This window comes from Bos javanicus, chromosome 18 (assembly GCF_032452875.1).
Source record: "Bos javanicus breed banteng chromosome 18, ARS-OSU_banteng_1.0, whole genome shotgun sequence".
Classification (NCBI taxonomy): Eukaryota; Metazoa; Chordata; class Mammalia; order Artiodactyla; family Bovidae; genus Bos; species Bos javanicus.
In genome coordinates, this window is record NC_083885.1 from 41,019,616 (window position 1) to 41,038,773 (window position 19,158).

At 46.2% G+C, this 19,158-nt stretch overlaps 1 protein-coding gene across 18 annotated transcripts in view; it reads left to right on the top strand.

Moving 5' to 3' along the window:
- ZNF536 (zinc finger protein 536) overlaps positions 1-19,158 on the top strand; it is a 449,324-nt gene that overhangs the window by 108,076 nt on the left and 322,090 nt on the right. For 14 of the 18 annotated variants that reach the window (XM_061387872.1, XM_061387868.1, XM_061387861.1 and 11 more), the window contains one exon: positions 10,604-10,719. The exons of 3 other annotated variants lie outside the window; for them this stretch is intronic. The gene's annotated coding sequence lies outside the window, so the exon portion shown is untranslated. Of the gene's footprint in view, positions 1-10,603; positions 10,720-13,879; positions 13,976-19,158 lie in introns of all 18 variants that reach the window. One more of the 18 variants, XM_061387863.1, reaches the window with a different exon arrangement.

Consider the following 19,158-nt stretch of genomic DNA (forward strand, 5'->3'; position numbering starts at 1 on the left):
TGTTTACAGTATGGAGAATGTTTTAAGATATTTTATAGTTATGATATTTAGATAATTGGCAAGAAAAAAAATAGTTTGTTGAGATTGCAGTGATGTTGGTAATCGTGAAGTAACTTATGAGTCTCAATAAATATGTCCAGTTTGGTGGAAAGTACAAACTCAGTTAAAACAAAACAACACAAGAGGGAATATCTTTTTAGTGAAATCATTTCCTTTTCTTAATCAAAAGATGACAGGCGGGGCCTTAGAACTCCCATCTGTGCGGCACCACACCACAGCCCCGAGCGCGGCTCTCCTTTTGTGATTGATAGCTGCTCCACATTGGCCATCGCTCTTGCACGAGTTCATGCAAACACCAAAGTTAATAAAGTTCAGTTTAGCAGGCCACCTTCAAATAAACCCAGAACAAACCCCCACATATCTTTGTGCAGTGGAACTTGCAGAGGGTTTTTTTTTTTCCTTTTTCTTAATGTCAAAGAATTTATGCAGAGCTAGGATTTGGAACTCTTTTTTTTTTTTTAACTGCCCCAAAATGGCATTAATCAAAAACAATAACTCCTTTTAACTTTTCTAAGTGCTCTAAAGGAAAGTATGAAATAATCTGCGTGTGGGCCACAAATGTGGAGAATGCAAACATTTCACAATAAACATGTTTAAATGAAAGTCCCTGGCAAGATAGTCTGAAAGATAGTACATGCTGGGTTAATTAATGCATACTCATAAAAATAAACCTCACTTTTAAGATTCAACCAATAAAAATCATTAGCATATTTGGATCAGATGACTTTATGTATACATTGAACTTCTCTGTGGCAAACGGTCCTTGGAACGCCTGAAAACAGACTCCAGTTTGAAGTCCAGACTCCGTTTCTATCTGCTTTTTGTGTTTCCAATACAGTGATACAATGATTTATTCTGGTTTTATCTGTTATACCTGCAATTGATCTGCTGGTGATGGGATTAAATTTATCATTTCAGATGAATAAATCATAGTTAGATAGCCAGAAAAATGTTTAGTTGCATAAAAATGCCTATTGTTTGCTTACAACACATGACGTCTGATTTTCACTATAATCAAATTACTACAGTGCCTTATTTTTACTCCAAGATGTTGATTTTTTGCTATCTTAAATTGCATCATTTTGGCCTATTCACAAATGCTATCTTTAAAAAAATATTTTCCTGAAATCATACATTCAAACAAATGTTGACTTTGGGTTGTGGATTATGCAGTGTTCTGAGGTTTTGTTAAATTAGAAATCACATAATTTTCTAAGCCTAATTACAGTACAGAAGATTCTGGTGTTATATTGTGCTTTTTGTACAGGAAAAGACAAACTGCTATAGAGACTGCTTTGGTATGAAACTAACAGTAAAACCAAACTCATTTTAAAAGAACTGAGATTGGAATTCATAAACTCAGTAGAAGTTAAGTTGTAACTACCCAGACAGTGAAATTCTGAACCTAAGATAATGCCACATTTCAAATCCTTATGAAAATAAAAACAACCCTACAAAAATTATTGAGGAAAAAACTCCAGCATGAGTTTAATTTTATCCAACTTTATTGGCAGCTTATTTTGAACTAATGTGCAATAAAGTTGCCAAGCAGAACAATTGAAAGAAATGAGAAAAAACATTTTTTTGTTGTTTCCTTACACTGTTTGTTTTAATAAAATCTGTAGAGCAGTAAACACCTGAATCATGACTTGGTTTGGGGTTAGCCAGAGAGCTTTAGGACTTATCAGTGCTGCTGTGATTAGCGAGTTCACAAAAGGGCAGGCGCTGGGCCGTCCACTTCAGCGAGTTCCATGGCAGCTGTCCCTGAGTCTGCTCTATCTCCTGCCCCCACGGGGACCGATGGGGGCCCTGGCGTAGGCCCTTCTATGGTAGCATCATCCTAGCTCCCCGTGAGTAAGATAAGTACCCACTCCTAAGGAAGCGCCTTTCACATGAATGTTTCTGGAAAAAGGGCTTGCAAGTCCAAGGGATCCAGCTGATTGTAAACAGTGTCGGCTTCATACCCTCATTTTGTTCCAGAGACTCAACATTGCCTTTTTAGAGAGCATGTGTTTATGCCTACAAAACCAACCTCTGTGTGTATGGATGTTTGTCCTGAAGCCACACCTAGTGATTCCTGGGGTGGGGGAGCATCTCTCTCTGAGACGGGTCACAAGCTCTGTTTACCGAGGTTCCCAAGCTTCTCAGTCCCTCCCCCATCCAGGACAGGGGGCTGGGCCTGGGGAGGCTCCCGTTTGGAGGGCTGCCTGCAAGAAGACCTTTACCTGGGAAGGCCCAGGGCCCATCTGGAGTTGGTGGGAGGAGGTGATATGCACAGAGAGTTGCTGACTGGGGGTCCCAGAGCACCTCCACAACCTCTGGACAGTGGGATTAAAGTCCAACATGCATATGTCATTTCTGCCTGGGAGAAGTCCCAGAGTGTCCATCAGATTTTTGAGGAAGTGCCTTTGTTATTGGGGACTTGCATAGTGGCTCAGATGGCAAAGAATCTGCCTGCAAAGCAGGAGACCTGTGTTCAATCCCAGGTTGGGAAGATTCCTCTAGAGAAGGGAATGGCTATGCACTCCATTATCCTTTCTTACTAGGATCTGAGAAACAGATAAACTTAGATGTAAAATCTAAGAGATGCCAACCTATTCTTGGAGAAACTGGGTGCTGCTTCAGGACAGATACAAACGTCTGCTCCTGGGAAAGTCTTGACCGCAGGACATGGGGATATAGGGGAGAAACAAGAGGTGGTCACTCCCAAGTGCATCACACAAAGTACAGCTGTCTCAGTACTTTTTAGGGTGATGTGTTGAGGGGACGGCTGTGATGGGCACAGGCCACAGGCGTTGGGGGAGGGAGCTGAGGCCTGCAGTGGGAGGAGCCGTCTAAGGTTGGGGCCCTCCCTGGGCCATCTCTCTGGCCTCCCTTCCTCTGGCCTGTCCCCAGTAATGGGACTTGGATACAGCCGTGGCCTGTCCCAGTGGCTGTTTCGGGGACCCTGCATGTACCTCCTTTGCTCCCTCTTTGTACTCACACTGGGCCTTATGTCTTGGGAATTGTCAGCTTCTGTGGCTCACCTCCTGCTACCAGCACCTGCCGTCGAAGCTGCTTGCTGAATGGATCTCTCTCCTGGGCCAAAGTAGAGGGGGAGGGCTGTTTTTTAGCCCAGGGTGGGCTTGCAGTGGCCTCAGAGGCTCAAGTTCCCCATGGCCAGGAGGTCCTTTGGAGACTCCTGTGTTCAATCCCCGAATAGGACGGTTGGGAGAGTCAAGGCTGGAAGGGAAGAGACTCTGAGGTCAGACACTAAGCAAGTGGCAGGGCTGGGTGAGGACAGGCTGTGGGTGCCTAGCCCCGTGACCTTGCCCCTGCGTCACCTTCCTCCTCTAGCTCAGCGTGTGTGAGCCAACGTTCTGTGGGAGACATGTAAAGAGGTGGCTGGCTCTGTACGATTTCACCTCCTGCTGGCTTATCTTTAGTATAACAGCAGCAGCAACAGGTAACTACTTCCAGGCACATGCGGGCAATTAATTAATTACTAATCATTTCATTTAATTAATTCTTATGACAACCTTATGAGGTGGATACTACTTTCACCCCCATTTTACGGATGAGGAAACTGGGGCTCAAGTCCATAGTCAGAAGTGCAGTGGAGGAGCAGGCTGCCCACCAGGCTGCTCACCGCTGGGTCAGTGCTTTCAGCTCCCCACCCTGCACTGTCCCCAACACCAAGAGATGACTTCAGACGCAACATGCCTGATCATTTTTTTCTTTGATATGGTTAGATATTTATTTTACATAATGTGATGGAGAATAATATTGTTTTTGATTTATGGCAGTGTTATATAAAATTTCCATTAAAAACAAATCTGTGAGTTAATTTCAAGAAAAATCCTACTTAGTTAATGGCACAGGTATAAGCAGATATTGCAATGAGGTGAAGGTAGGGTACAAATGATGAAAATATGGGCCACATTGTCCCCAGTCTAGTTAGGGTGGGAGGGAAATGTAGTCACTCCCCATTTAGAAATTTCATTCTGGGAGATGGCCTCTGATAATGGCTAAAGGCCAGTTTGTTCAAGGGAGAGTCTTAGATGTTTGTTTTTCTTGACTTGTGTGTCAGATAGGAGCTCTTTACTCACTAGTAAGACTTATGGATCCAGAAAGCCTATGGTCTTGCTCAAGGGTCACACCTGGGTCTGAGTCCACTTGCCTCAGTGGGGACTGGCCTCTAGCTTAGAATCAGTGGCAGGACTGGAAGCAGAAGAGAGGAAAGGGCAGCTAACTGGGGCTGGAAGACCATCAGTGTGGAAAGACATCTCTTCTAGTTCCTATGTAAACACCAGTCTGCCCAGGTGTGGATAACTGTACTGGAGTTGGCATATGGTTCTGCCGGCATCCAGGGCATGTCCTTCAATGCCACTATGAGTGCTGCCACAGAATTAACTCTTTCCGGGCTATCAGGAGGTCTCCAATCCAATGGTTCTCAAATTGGCTTCCATGGGACCCCAGGGGTTCCAAGAAGAACCTTGGGAATTCTCCCAAGAAGGGGGAGAACTCAGAGCTGTCTCTTGCAGGGTTGGCTAGAGGAGCTGCTTTTATCAGCTCACATGTGGTTGGTCAGATTTCCCTGGAAAAGGAATCTGCCAGAAAAATACTGAAAAACCATGATTTAGACCAAGTACTTAGTTCCATGGATGGGAAACCAAATTCCACAGAAGAGCAAAGATCACAAAGATTGACTCTCTCCAGTGATTTTAAATAGAAAACATCTTTATTTATGCAGATAAGTAGAGCTTGGAAGAAGAAATAAAATATTAATATACACTTGAAAGGAGTCATGAGGGTTCCTATGGTGCAGTCCCCTGCTTCCGGGAGCCTGGCCACCAGCACATTTGGTAGAGATGGATGTCCACCTGGGAATAAGTTTTCCATGGGCAGGGGACCCAGGAGTCACAGGGCAGAGCAGCTCAACAATATCAGACTGTGATGGCTGTTAGTTGAGTGGTGACTAGGAGCCAAATCCTGGGCTAAGCACTTTCAGATGTATTATCTCCATTTTAAAGATGAATAAGTGGAGACTTGGGTGATGATGTGAATTCTCAGTTTCATTGCTGGGCCTTACTGGGCTATCATCTAGGGTCTGTGCTCCTGATGCTGCAGCTTCTGCGTTCCGGGGGGCATCCATCAGTGTCTAGCAGGTTCAGGATTGCGTCAAAGCTGGTTGCCTCATAATCAGAAGCACCTGATTGAGCCCTTTCACCCTGAGGGTCCAGACAGGAGGCAGGAATGTTTGTCTTGCTTATCCTGAGTCTGTGGTGGCTTATGCAAAATCCTATTGGCTGCCCACAGGGTTTTCTAGGAATTTGTGTTCTTTGAGATACAAGAAGGAAGCCAAGGATGGGTCCAAACACTTTGATAATAAATCAGACCTTGTTTACTATTTCTTCTCTTCTATCTTACATCAACCTAGTCATGCTATAAGAGCTCATGTATATCCTTGTTCATTAAAAAGATATCAGTGGTATTCTTCCATTCATTCATAAGGCATTTTTTTCATTTACATGCACATTTTTGAATTGACATATTAGTTCATGCATTATTACTTTTTACACTTTGCCAATCATCATTCTATCTCTCCATCTATTCACTCATGCCTGTATGCATTCATTCACTTATTCACCTATTTCTTTATGTGTGCATTTGTCATTTCATTCATTCATTTTACCCTTTCAACAAATAAAGCACTTTGAAGTTAATTAAATTCTCTGGAGAAATATGGACTAGTTTAACCATACCCAGGGAAGACTCTGGGCATCTTTCTCATTGTTGGGTATAGAGGCACATGTTATTGCTGTTCAGTTGCTCAGTTGTGTTCAACTCTTTATGACCCCATGGACTATAGAACTCCAGGCTTCCCTGTCCTTCACTATCTCCTGGAGCTTGTGCAAACTTATGTCCATTGAGTTGATGATGCCATCCAACCATCTCATCCTCTGTTGTCCCTTTCTCCTCCTGCCTTCAATCTTTCCCAGCATCAGTGTCTTTTCCAGTGAGTCAGTTCTTTGCATCAGGTGGTCAAAGTATTGGAGCTTCAGTTTTAGCATCAGTCCTTCCAATGAATATTCAGGGTTAATTTCCTTTAGGGTTGACTGGTTTGATCTCTTTGCTGTCTAAGGGACTCTCAAGAGTCTTCTTCAGCACTACAATTCAAAAGCACCAATTCTTCAGTGCTCAGCCTTCTCTATGGTCCAACTCTCACATCCATACATAACTACTGGAAAAACCATAGCTTTGACTATATGGACCTCTGTTGGCAAAGTGATGTCTCTGCTTTTTAATATGCTGTCTAGGTTTGTCATAGCTTTCCTTCCAAGGAGCAAGCGTCTTTTAATTTTATGGCTGCAGTCACTGTCTGCAGTGATTTTGGAACTCAAGGAAATAAAGTCTGTCACTGTTTCCATTGTTTCCCCATCTATTTGCCATGAAGTGATGGGACAGGATGCCATGATCTTAGTTTTTTGAATGTTGAGTTTTAAGCCAACTTTTTCACTCTCCTCTTTCACCCTCATCAAGAGGTTCTTTAGTCCCTCTTCTCTTTCTGCCATGTAGAGGTACCTGAAGTTGGATAAATAGTGCCAGGCCCCCTGAAAGAGAATTACTGGCCCGTGAGAGGCACAGGCTAATGCCATCTACTCTGACCATAGGATCTAAATGTCACTTAAGTGCTGCAGTCTTGGAATCTTTCCTCCCCAAGACTTCCCAATGACCTGAGAATACTAGGGGCCCCCCAGACCTTGTCAATAAGTCTTGTGACCCCAAGTGATCCTTGAGTTGCTCCTGCGATGTGAGAACTGGCAGCATGCCCCGTGGGGAAGCAGAAGATGGTTGAGTGTAGGAACCGGGGCTGTAATTCGAGAGTTTGGAAAGGAGAGGTTCCCTGTCCAGATGGGGCATGCATGGAGTGGGCAGGAGATGCAGCGAAGGGCATAGTGGGAGTGAAAAGTAACAAGAGTCTTTCAGGACTGTGTTTCCTTTGCCTCCTCCACCAGAGTTTCCATCTGTTTTCTTTCTTTTTTTTTTTGAACCTCACATTATCCCTGAAAGATAGGCAGGACGAATGCTATGACGCTTATTTTAAGATTCTGGATTTGAAAGTATAGAACCACAAAACATAGTCAAAGATAAGGTGTGAGTCCTAGCAATAGTAGTAACATTGACCGCGAGCCAGGCTAAGAACGAGAATGTTTTACACCTGGACACGAAGTATTTGGGGAAGGACCTGCCTCCACCAGATAAGTGAGGATTAGAAACCACTTTTCCATCAAGCTCTGAGTTGGTGTCGGGAATATAGATTAATTGCTTCCATGGCTTAAATGTGAACTTCTCTTGGTTTGTTGAGATGGTCATTTGCTCTTGCACTCAGCCTTCCTTATTTTACATGACTCCCAATGCATATACATGCCCTTTCTGCTTTCCAGACTGTGTTTTAAGTGTCTGGCTGCAAGAAGGACGCTTTTGTTAAGTAGAGCATCGACCAGTACCAGTTGGCTCTAGATGGTGTGTTGAGCCTTAACTGCTCTATGAATACTTTCCTCTCTGATGGAAGGTGGCATGGGTGGGTGGCCAGTTGGAAACTCCTCCTACCCTCCTTTAGACTGTGTACTTAATTCCTGAGATACTCTCCTTCCCCCAGGTATTTACGAAGCCTCACCCCAAGAAGACAAGTTCAGGTGGTCAGTTTGACCTGCGTATCAGAACCCTGCCCATGGTGAATGTCAACTCATGACCAATCAAGAGTTCTTCCTGTACCTGGTCCCCTAGGTAACAGGAGCCTTCACTTGAGGAGGACCACAGGAAAGAGAAGGTCCACCTGCAGGTTCCTCCTGTGCCTTTGTCTGCCATCCACCTCAGCCCTGGCGCCGCCCTCATCGTCCAAGCATCCTTTTGCGTATTGCTCTACTTGATTTAGAATACACAGCCATAAACACGCAGGGCAGCCAGCAGCATGGCCGGATATAATATTAATTTCTTTTCTGGTTTATTTGTGAAGGAGTCAACCATATAAATCACCTTAAGCCACTAAGACAGAAAGTGAAATCGCATCTTCAAATGGAGAAGTGTAGTGTGTTACCATTAAAAACTAAGAAGAATTTGTGACCAATTTGAGGGTCTTAATGTGGGCATAGTTTTGTTAACATTGCTGTAGATTATGTGAAATGCTCAGAAAGTTTTTTTCCCCTCCGTTTTAGTGAAAAGCATTGGGTACCTATCAGTGGCATATCGTTAGAAAGTCTGGTGTCTGCTGGACAGTCTCCTTGTAATGCCATTTTTCATGACTTGTTTAATTAACAACCATTTTTGACCTAGACTAGTTATAAAAGTGTTGCTATTCTCTCCTGCTAAATTATGTCTAATGAACATATTTGCATGTTATCAGATATAGCAATATATCATTTCAAATTTTGGCGTTTAAGCCTGCATCACTCAAAACAGCTTTTGTGGATTAGTAAGCAGGTGAAATCAAAAATCTCATTTCATATCTGACATTAATAACTTTCAGGGGGAATGAGCATTGGCATTTATGTCTGGACCAGAATCGAGCCCAATGTCCTAGAAACACAAGGGCAGCAGACAAACCTACTCACCAGATAGGAAAATAAATCATGCATAATGCAGAATTTCTACCTTACATGTTAATTAATGTGTGCAATCAATTACTGATGTTACAATATGAGAAAGAAACTGGTGGGGAATGGGGTAATAAAAAATACCTATAGATTTATCTGCTTCTTTTTTCTATTTAAACAAATAGTCTTCAAGCCTGTGAATGCTGTGTTGAGACATGCTCTGAATAATAAGCATCATAAAATCTAATCAGATTTATAAGAGGAATTGATTGTTGTGGCAGGAGGAGAGGGTGGAAAATAAGCTGAAATTTAAGTGTTAATTTTTATGCTAATCCACAGTGGCTTCATATGAAGCAATTTTGTTCTGTGCCACAAATATAAAATTGTCCCTTGCAGAGAAATGTCAGCTTGCTAGACCTGAAAGCAGTAATTTATTAGGTATGTTTCTATTAGTATGTGTCACAGTTGTTAGCAGGCTATACACACAATGGTGCTTCATACTTATCCTCCAAGTCTCAGAATGTTTCAGCTCAGTGGCTGGAACGTGGGGCATTAATACATTATCATATGCGGGGTGGTCTGTGCCCTGTGGACAAAAGGCTATTTAATACAATTTAATGTCATTCTGAGAAGAAGTGGAAAAATAAAGACGGGGAATAAAATGGCATCTGTGTGTTTCACAGTGCACTCATGCACAAACCCTCAGTTTAAGAGGGATGACATTTCTGCCAAGAAAAAGAATAAAACTGGGGCATTTTTTTTTTTTTATAACCTGTTCCCCACTGCAGTATTTTCTAAATGCTATTAAGTGATCGATTTACATGGCCCCGTGATGATGTCATCTATAAGAAGGGGAATGCAGATGACAGCAAAATAGTGACAGTGACCTTGTTTCAGAATCCTTGGAAGCCTGTCAGCTTTGCTTCCAGTATATGGTTTCAAAGAATGTACTTTTTGGACAATATCTAGTTACTGGGTAGTGAATTAATAGAGTTAAGGGTTCTGATGCAATTCACATATAGGTCAATTACATGCGCCAACATCTGCTCTGTCACTATCATTTGCATATAGCATTCATATGTTAATGATGCCTCTTTTTACTCAAGTAATATATTTAAAAAACAAGATTTGCATATCAGTTTGGATCAGTATATTACACGCGATGTATCATTTTCTCCGTCTTGTTATGATTTTAAGAACAATATCTTGAGTGATGGCTGCTATATTTGAGCACGGCTCTGATTTATACAAGAAACCCTTCAGTGGGAAAGCTTCCATTCTAAAGCTGCTTAGAGCCTTATAAATCAATAATGACGCAGATGGACTGGTGATAATCTATTTAGAATGCCTGATAGCAAATATTGTTATACAGATGATTAGAGTGGTAACTGTTTTAGCAGAAAGCCTTTCTCCCTTTGTAAATGGTAAGTTTGAACAAAAAAGTGCTCACACATGGACTTCATGTCAGGAAATCTTCGTGCTGGGTCTGGATTGCAAAGGGGAAAACATGGGGGGAAGAACAAAGAGACTTCCCGCTCCTGCCAATATAATCATATCATTCCCTGTTTCTTTAACAAAACAGGACCTCTTAATGGAATTGTGTCTTCAGGTGTAAATAGCATTAAAAGCTGCTTCTCCTCTCCTCTTTGCCCTGATACAGCGCAAGGAGTGAGAAAATAAAGTGGAGGTTGTCAGAAGTGGCAGCTGCTTGGAATCCTGATAAATATAAGCTTTTATTGATCTGATGAAAATGAAAGATCCCAGTGCTAGGCAGTATTTAGCTTCTTGTCTACAGCACGTCACCGGTGGCCTTGCATTGGGATAGATTTTCATTCTCGTACACCGGATTTGATTTCATCTTTAACCTTTTCAGTTGAATTTCCTTGACCTCTGCATATTGCTGTGATTTGGTGAATTTGTTACATTTCACTTTACATCATTTCTTTCTATATTTCCTTTTGTGATAGGGAACTGGGACGCCCCTCTGGCAATCTGTCAGTGCCTGGATCAGCTGCATCCTTTCTGGGGTATTTTCTCACCAGACTGACAGTCCTTAAGACAAGTATGCAGTTAAGCTGCTAAGGTAAGTCTTACGATGTTGGAACTCTTTGCCCTGGACACACATCATTTCCTCCTGCTTTGTCGTGTTGACCTAACACAAATCCCAACCAAATGGCCCCTCTCCCTGTCCCTGGCCAGGGGCTTCCTCCCAGCCTCTGCCCCACCCAGGTAGGACTCCTCTACCTGCCCATAGCTCTGGGAGAGCCATAACTGGCAGGACCACTCACCATTGGGGAGGGATTTCTTAGTGCTTTGGGTGGGGAGGGGGAACAAAAGAATCATGAAAAAATGTTATTTTCTTCTCTGTGGCTTAACTCCTTTCTCAAGTTTTCTTCTGGGATAAATACGAGGCTTCAGTACGCAGTCCTGAGGTGCTGCTAACATATTCTGGTTCCAAGAAAGTGCTGCTGTTATTTTGAGTAGTTTTGATACAACCAAATCAAAGTGAAGATTTGAAATAGCTTTTCTGAAAGCCCAAGCTGAAGTCATAAATTATTCTGCACCATGATTCTTTCTGATAGTAAAACCATACCTCTTTGCCTGACATTGCTGAAATGTGGAAAAGTGAAAGTTAAAAATAAAATGAAACATTTAAATCTTGGCTGTTGAGAACCTCAGATAGACATCAAGGCCAGTCGATAAAGGCCCCTATCAATTAGGCTTCCACGGTTATCATCAGATTTGGTTTATTAGCAATTGCACAGGTGCAGAGTTCCGGTATTAAGATTGAGAAGGGCTAGGAAAAAATGTGGGGAAATACCGTAAAATGGGAAGTGAGGGGCTAGGGAGATAAGGTCGGCTCAGTGGCAGGGCCCGGGGCCATGGTGGTGCCATCACTTCATGGAATCTCGTAGGAGGAAGTATCTGTAGCCAAAGGGTTGGGAGTTTTCCCTTCTTTTTTTTTTAACCCCCTTTCTTTGAGTTAGAAAGTGTTGATTTCACACTGTGGTGCGTGTTTTCCGTCAGCTTCTTGGTGGGTGTATTCCGTGTTAAGAAAAGGAGCAGCGAATACCGGCAGTTGTAGCTTCCCCCAGCGGACGGCAGGCAGGCGGGCAGCGGCTCCGCGACGCTCTAGCACCCGGTCTGCTCTGGTGATGGAGGCGGCCGCGGGCTTCCCGAGCCTCCAGACTGAACTGTTTGGCTACTTCCCTCCTCAGCATAACGCAGGCAGAACAATTTTTGGTTTCATAGCTGTTTGGTTGGGAAAACAAGCCTGCGGTTGCCAGTAAGGTTTAGAATTTGCCTGCCAGATCAGGGAATGTCTGTGAAGACTATTTTCCCTCTTGGGAGGCAAAACACAGATGGGGGAGTTAGGAGTCTTACAATATTTAGCTGCTACATTGATGGTAGTGATTCTGCTGCCTGGATGCTCACAGTTTCTGAAGGCCCAGCTTAGGATCACTGCCAAGGGCCTCAGGTAGGGAAGGTGGTGGGTGGGGCTTCCCCCCCACCCCTCCCCAATCCTGCTGTGGTTGCTCTGGAACATTCCATGTCCTGTGGCTTTTGAGGTGGCAAGGAGGCACTGCCAGAATGCTGCCTTTTCCCCTTGACCCAGGCCAGGATGAGAAGGGGCGCCTGAGGGCAGGAGCTGGACTGACTTGGGCTTCTGTGAATGAGCCATGCCATCCTGCATGTGGCCCCTGAGACCCTATAGAGTAGGTGGAGGCACCCTATAGAGTAGGTAGGGCTCACCAGGTTTCCTGCCACCAGGGCACAGGTTTTGAGAAGCTGATCGCTTGGTGTACTCTGGACCTCATAGAAGATGAAGAAAGATGATGTGCTATTCTTGGGATTGGTCATGAGCAGGTGGGGAGAGTTACCTTCATGGAAAATGTACATCTTGGAATAATCTGGGGTCATGTGAACTGGAGTAGAGTTAGAATTTTGTCTCCAAGAGCAAATTCTGTGCTCCAGAGACCAAGAAAGGGGACAGGCTTTCAAAACAAGCAGAGGGCATGTGGGTATCTCCTTTCTTGCTTTTTGCTGATTCCTCAGCACACAGGATTCTCAGACCCTTGAGCCTGAAATTATGATGAGCCAGTTGAGAAATTTCTGGACTTCTGAAGGTACTTGTTGGGGGAAATCTTACTCCCATTCATCTCCACCAATGCCCTCCCCATACTTTGAAATAGACACTTGAATTTTTAAAGTCAAATACTATAAAAGTACAGCTTTGGGATGACCAAAGCACCATTACATAGAAACCCTAAGCAATTGGAGAAGGCAATGGCACCCCACTCCAGTACTCTTACCTGGAAAATCCCATGGATGGAGAAGCCTGATAGGCTGCAGTTCATGGGGTCCCTAAGAGTTGGACATGACTGAGCGACTTCACTTTCACTTTTCACTTTCATGCATTGGGAAAGGAAATGGCAACCCACTCCATTGTTCTTGCCTGCAGAATCCCAGAGACGGGGGAGCCTGGTGGGCTGCCGTCTATGGGGTCGCACAGAGTCGGACACAACTGAAGCGACTTAGCAGCAGCAGCAGCTAAGCAATCTAATGCTAACTGAATCCCTCATACACATCAGAAAATGATTTACTGTCCTGCCACAACATGGCTTTCCAGAGTGATCCCAGCAAGGAATGGAGGCAGAGCCTGGTGGTGTGGCTGTCCAGCCTTCCACAGCTTTACCTTCAAAGACCTCATTCTCGGTCTTGAGGCCCAGCAACTTCTAGAAGGAATTGGCCCTCAGAGACCATAAGACCTTCTCTCCATCAGACACAGAGTGGCTCCTGCTGTCCCCGAGGCACATTTAGGACCCTGGACTCAGGGTGCTGTCCCGAGGCAGCCCCGTGTCCTGGTGCAGACGTGTGAGTCAACAGCCTTCCCGCAGCAGTAGTAATTACCTTAGTTAAATGCTGCAGGAGCGGTACTTTGGGAGCACAGAGGAGGGAGTGAATAATTGTAATTTCTGTGTGATAATGATGATAAGCCCTGCATATGTGTGTGGGGCTTTGCGTCGTGTTTGATCTTCACCAGGAGCTCTCCAGGCTCATGGAGGTAAGGATCCCTGCAAACTCCTCAGTATGCAGCGATGAGGTAGGAAAGAAAGATCCCAGTAGTCTCATTTTGCCTGAGAGAAAAAGAAAATCAGAGATAATTTTAACTCCAGAGGGAAGGTAGAGTGAACTACAAGAGTTTCTTGGGGTTATCTTAATACTCATCAATTCCATTGCAGGTAGATGATCTTATTGGTTCCATTTTCCAGATGTGGAAACTGAGGTCAGAGAAGTTGAGTGGCTTCCCCCAGGCCACGCAGCTGCTGGATGGCGAGGTGAAGGTTTGCTCGTGCTTCTTTCTGATCTCGGAACATGATCCCTTGGCTACAGAGCGGCCCTGGGTATAGTCTTGGACAAGACTGGGGCTAGGGCACAGGAAACAAGACAGCCATGGATAAGATGATGTCAGAGACTGATATGTGCCATGAGGAAATGACGTTTGGGGTGACACAGGGGGAGGGGGCGTGTCTGTACTTGGAGGGTGAGGGATGGCCCTCCTATGGAAGGCACGTTGGAAATGAGAGATCTGAAGGACATGGGGGAGCCAGCCAGTGCAGGTCTGGAGGAAGAGCATTCCTGGCAGGGGGAGTGGCATGTGCAAAGGTCCTGTGGTGCGGAAGAAGCCAGTATGCGTGGGGGACAAAGTGGAGGCCATCGAGGCTGGAGGACATGAGCTCTGGGGAGAGGGTGGGTGGGTTGGAGGGCCTGGATAGACATGCCTTTGTAGACCATGACAAGGACTATTGCCTTTCTTTTACTTTTAAGCTGCTTTTAACCAAAGAGCATGTCTTGAGAAACCCCCCTTTCCAGGTGTGGGAATGCTCCTAGAGCCAGAATTCTGCGAGTGACTTGGACCAAGTCTTGGTGGGTTGTTTGCTGTGGCCTCAATTTTCTACCAAGAGGGATGTCCTTGTGACTAATGTAAAACTGGGAGTCAGGAATTTCAGGAACCTGGGTATAGGAAAAGTGGCCAGTCGCATGGGGGTCTCTGTGATTTGTGACAGTGCCTTTGGCTCCTCTTTCGGGCTTCCCAGTTGGCTCAGTGGTAAAGAATCTGCCTGCAATGCAGGAGATGCACATTCAGTACCTGGGTTGGGAAGATCCACTGGAGAAGGAAATGGCAACCCACTCCAGTATTCTTGCCTGGGGAATCCCATGGACAGAGGAGCCTGGTGGGCTACAGTCCATGGGGTCAAGAAAGAGTCAGACACAACTGAGTGACTAAACAACAACTGGACCCAGCTGAGCCTCCACAGCTGTGGGCTCAGGCAGATGCAAGTGGAAGCCTTTAGGGCTCCCTTTGATCAGGTTTGCCTGTCTGTGCAGGCCTCAGGGAAGTGTAAACATGCTCCATTCACTACCAGGAAGTGTTAACTCCAAACTGATAGCGATCACTTCTTTGTCAGTGCTGATTTGTGGGTCATCTAATAATGTGTTGAATGAGTTTGAAGATTCTTGGTGGTTATGGTTTAGGCATCTTTTCCCTTGGGTAGTACAGGTGCTATTGTTAAACAGGACTCTGTTTAACAGAAATTCTAGGTAACTCCTAGATCCATAGACCCCTAGGGCTAGCAGAAACTGTTGCTATCAAACGTACCTTTATTTTCTAGGTGAAGGGACTGGGGTCTAGAGAGGGCAAGGGATTTGCTCAAGACCACACAGCGAGCCATGGGCAGAGTCATTCTCACCTGGGCACAAAAGGCCATCCCTCAGGCAGTTCCAGACAGCTCCAGGGACCTTCTTGGCTGAAAGAAGGCACCAGCAGGGGGAAGGGCTGGTGTCCTGGTCACCTTGGGAGCTTGCACAGCTCCCAGGACAGTCCTGGCATGCTGCGAGTGGTCTGCAGTCATTCACTGATGTATCGATGGACTAACCCCTCACCTCTGCATATTGTATTTATTAGAATTTGTTGCACCTTGGTTTCAGCAAACTCAATATATAGCAAATGCACATTTCTTTCCAAATTTTCTGGAATGCAGGGATTGCAAAGCCCAAGGCCTGCCTAGTATGATTTATGTCAACACCCAGGACACAACGAGGCCAGGACTCTGGTTATGAGTTCCTTATACCTGCACAGGTAACTTGAAGGTGCCCTGCAGGTATTCCAGTAGGCTTGTTTTAGGGATACAAGATGCTTAGGGTTTTGGACAAAGGTGGTCAGTGCTGAAGGCAGCCTGGCCAGGGGAGAGCTTGGACTCTGCCCCAGAGTGTGTTGTCAGAAGGCACCTAGACAGGTTTTGGCCCAGCCTGGGCGTCTCTCTCTAGGGAGTTCTCCTAAACCCCACTTCAGGGTCCAGGTGGGAAATGCAGGAAGCTGGATGTGTGCCGAGTGGGTGGGGGAGAGCTGATCCCATTGCAGGGGGCCACTCAACTCTCATCAGCTGCACTTGGAAATGTGGGCTGAATTTTCCCAGGTCTTCATAGTTCTTAAGGAAAAAAGTTTAAAAAAACGAGTTCTTTTCCTCCAATGTTGGCAACTTATCAAACACAAGTGTTTCTGTGGACCAAGCAGAGCTCTGCTGAGCACAGGCTCATACATACAGCGGGCATGCGATGAGACCCGGCCAGGGCTGACCTGAGCTGCCCGCAGCCCAGCCCAGCCTCCAGAAACACAGGCAGTGGGAAAGGAAGGTGACATTTTCAGCGCCATTCTCTCCCTGCAGAGAGGCCTGGGAGGTCCCTGGTTACATGGGGTGGGCTGATGCCGGCAAGAGGTGCAGCAGTGGGAACACTCACCTTCCGGGAAAGGTGGTCAGGATCCCCGTCTGCAGGCCTCCCCATCCCACCTCACTCTGTGCCTCCCCAACACCTGAGTTATAGGGTACCTACCCGTGTCTGATATGGGGACAGGGTGATGCATGGCGTGGGATTCTGCCCCCAGGGAGCGGGTGATAGGATGACCCCTCCTCATGCCAGTTGTGGGGCTGCGTGGGCACACGCCGTGGCTCCCTCAGAGTCCCGACTTAGTCCTCGTGCATAGCCGATCCACTCACTCTGCTCACCTGTGTTTGAAATGGGGTGGTCCTGACGCTTCACCTAGCTGACCGGAAACTCTGGCTGCCACTGGACATGGGTGGCCTGTGTTGACCTTGGGAAGAAGCGCAAGAAGATTCTTTTATCCTGAGAGGCCACCTGGTGTGGGAGAGAGATGGCAAGGCTACTCGGCCCGCCCAGTGCCTGTCCGGGTCCCTGACTCTGCTCTATCCTGCAAAGGTGGCCCAGGTCCTCAGCTGCCCTGAGAGGCTGGCGGGTGGGCCAGCATCCCCTGCGATGGGGGAAGATCCCGTACATCTGCCTGTGGTGGTTCCATCAGGACGCTCTGCATCAGGACTGTCTGTGTGCTGGGAAGGGGTCGCTGGTCTCCGGACCTCACTTCCTGTTGGCCCCTGCCTGGCTCCCACTCATCCTTGTACACTCCCTTCACTCGTCCACATGCAACATGGAGTTTCTGTGTGTGTAATATTATTTGTTTTTATTTCTGTAATCCCTTTATTGTTTGCACAACTGCTGTCAGACTGTTGCCTGAAAGTATCACAGGATAATTGCAGAACGCCTGCATAAGTAATTTCTTATGAAATCGGGCCTTGTCTGCATATAAAATTGTTTGTCGTTGCCGCATACATGGACTTCATTATATCCAGGCTGTTTACCGGGCTCGCACCTTCCCCACAGGCCACAGCAACGAGAGGGCCTGACACTGAGAAATAATGAAATACTATCGTTATTCTCTTTGGTCATATGACATTGCTGACATATGACAGTCGGTCCGAGGTGGTCATGGTCAGAGAGAGCCTGGCCCTGGAAGGGGAAGGGGACCCGGGTCTGGCTTTCCCCGGGCGGCTGCTGGGGAGGCCAGTGGCTAATCCGTCTGAGCCAGGCATTTCTTCCGACCACATTTCTGTGATATTAATGGTGTGTGGTAGTGAAAGAAATGTGTTTTATTCTCGAGTCTAACCCTGCTGTTATCAAAGTAACTTCCAGCTTATTAGCGACAAAGGACTTTTCTCCTCTCTGCTGCCCTGTTCGCCAGGGCTTCCTGAATTAAACTGCTGTTTCCTGTCCTTTATATGCATGACCACATCTGGGGAGCCTGCTCACAGCCCCGCTGCTTAATAACAATCACCTTCCCTTTCAGTCTCTGTTGATTGTTTCTAATTCACTCTGACAGATAGTGCCTGACAACTTGCCGGCTTTTCCCTCCCTCCGTGACCTGAAGTTACTCACAGCACTTATATAGTCTGTCATTTTTAATATTTGATTTCATTTTAAGTTATGTGTTTTACTGAGAAGATGAAACCAAAAAAAGGGGACTTGTAATGGAACATAAATTTAACCCTTCTTGCCATCCGGCAGCAGCCTGAGCCGCCTCCCTGGTGTCTGGGTGACGTTTCCCCTTCCTTCTGATTTTCCTGCTGCTGATGGGTTTTCTTTTCTTCTTTCTCTCTCCCTCTCTCTTTTTTTCTTTCTTTCTTTCTTTCATATCTGAAAACAAAAGCTTCATGTCGTATTCTTTCCCTCTAATGGTGCTTGATTAGTTTATGGAACTAATAATGGCATTTTCTGCTCTGCAGCCAGGTTACAATGGAAAGACCTTTGGGGGGGGGGGGTTTCCTCTGGGAGGAGGGAGTCAGGGGAGAGGCCTAGTGAAGTCAAAATGACCGGTGTCAATTAAGGTTCAGAACGTGATTTTGATCTTTCTTTCCGGATTTCTTCTTTTTGTGCCAGCTTGTGGGACAAAGAAGGGCTGCTCTCCCTGGGTTTGGGACGAGCCCTTGGAGTGAGCCCTTCCCCGGAGTGGGGACCAGGCTGAGGCTGGCCACGCATCCCCTTCTGCCTCTTCCCTCTGAATCTGCCCGGCGAGTGGCCTTGCAGGGCAGGCGTCCTCGTGGGGGGCGGGCGGCCCACGTCACCTCAGGGTCCACTCTGCCATGACTTGGCCTTTGTTTGCCACCAGACAAAGCCTCCTGTGTCCCTCTTGGCCCTTCAGAGGTTGAGAGCTGTGAGGCTGTGCATTAGGTCAGCTTTGCAAATAGACACCACAAAAGTTAAAAAAAAAAAAGTGGCGTGTTAACCCAATGTGCCTCGCTTGTTTCTGCTGGCCTTCTGTGGACGTTGGTCTGTCCCACACGGTGTGGCTTGGGCGGCTGAAGAAGCGCAGTAAGAGGGATCTGGGTTGGGGCTCAGTTCAGAAAAGTTCAAGTTCACTGTCACCCACACTGGTCTCCCCTTGACCACAGCGCATCCCAGGTATGTGAGCTGCCAAGCTCAGGAGGGCCCTGGAGCTAAGTATTCTCTGACTCCTGCGGAGCAGAGGGATGCCTGTCCTAGAAGCCAGGCAGGCAGGTATCCAGGGCGCTCTTGTAAAGGCGGTCTGCAGGGAGTACTGTGCTTGGCCCAGGGAAGCACAGAGACTCCAGGCAGGCCCAGATCTACTGCCCACGGGAAGATGTTCCAGCTG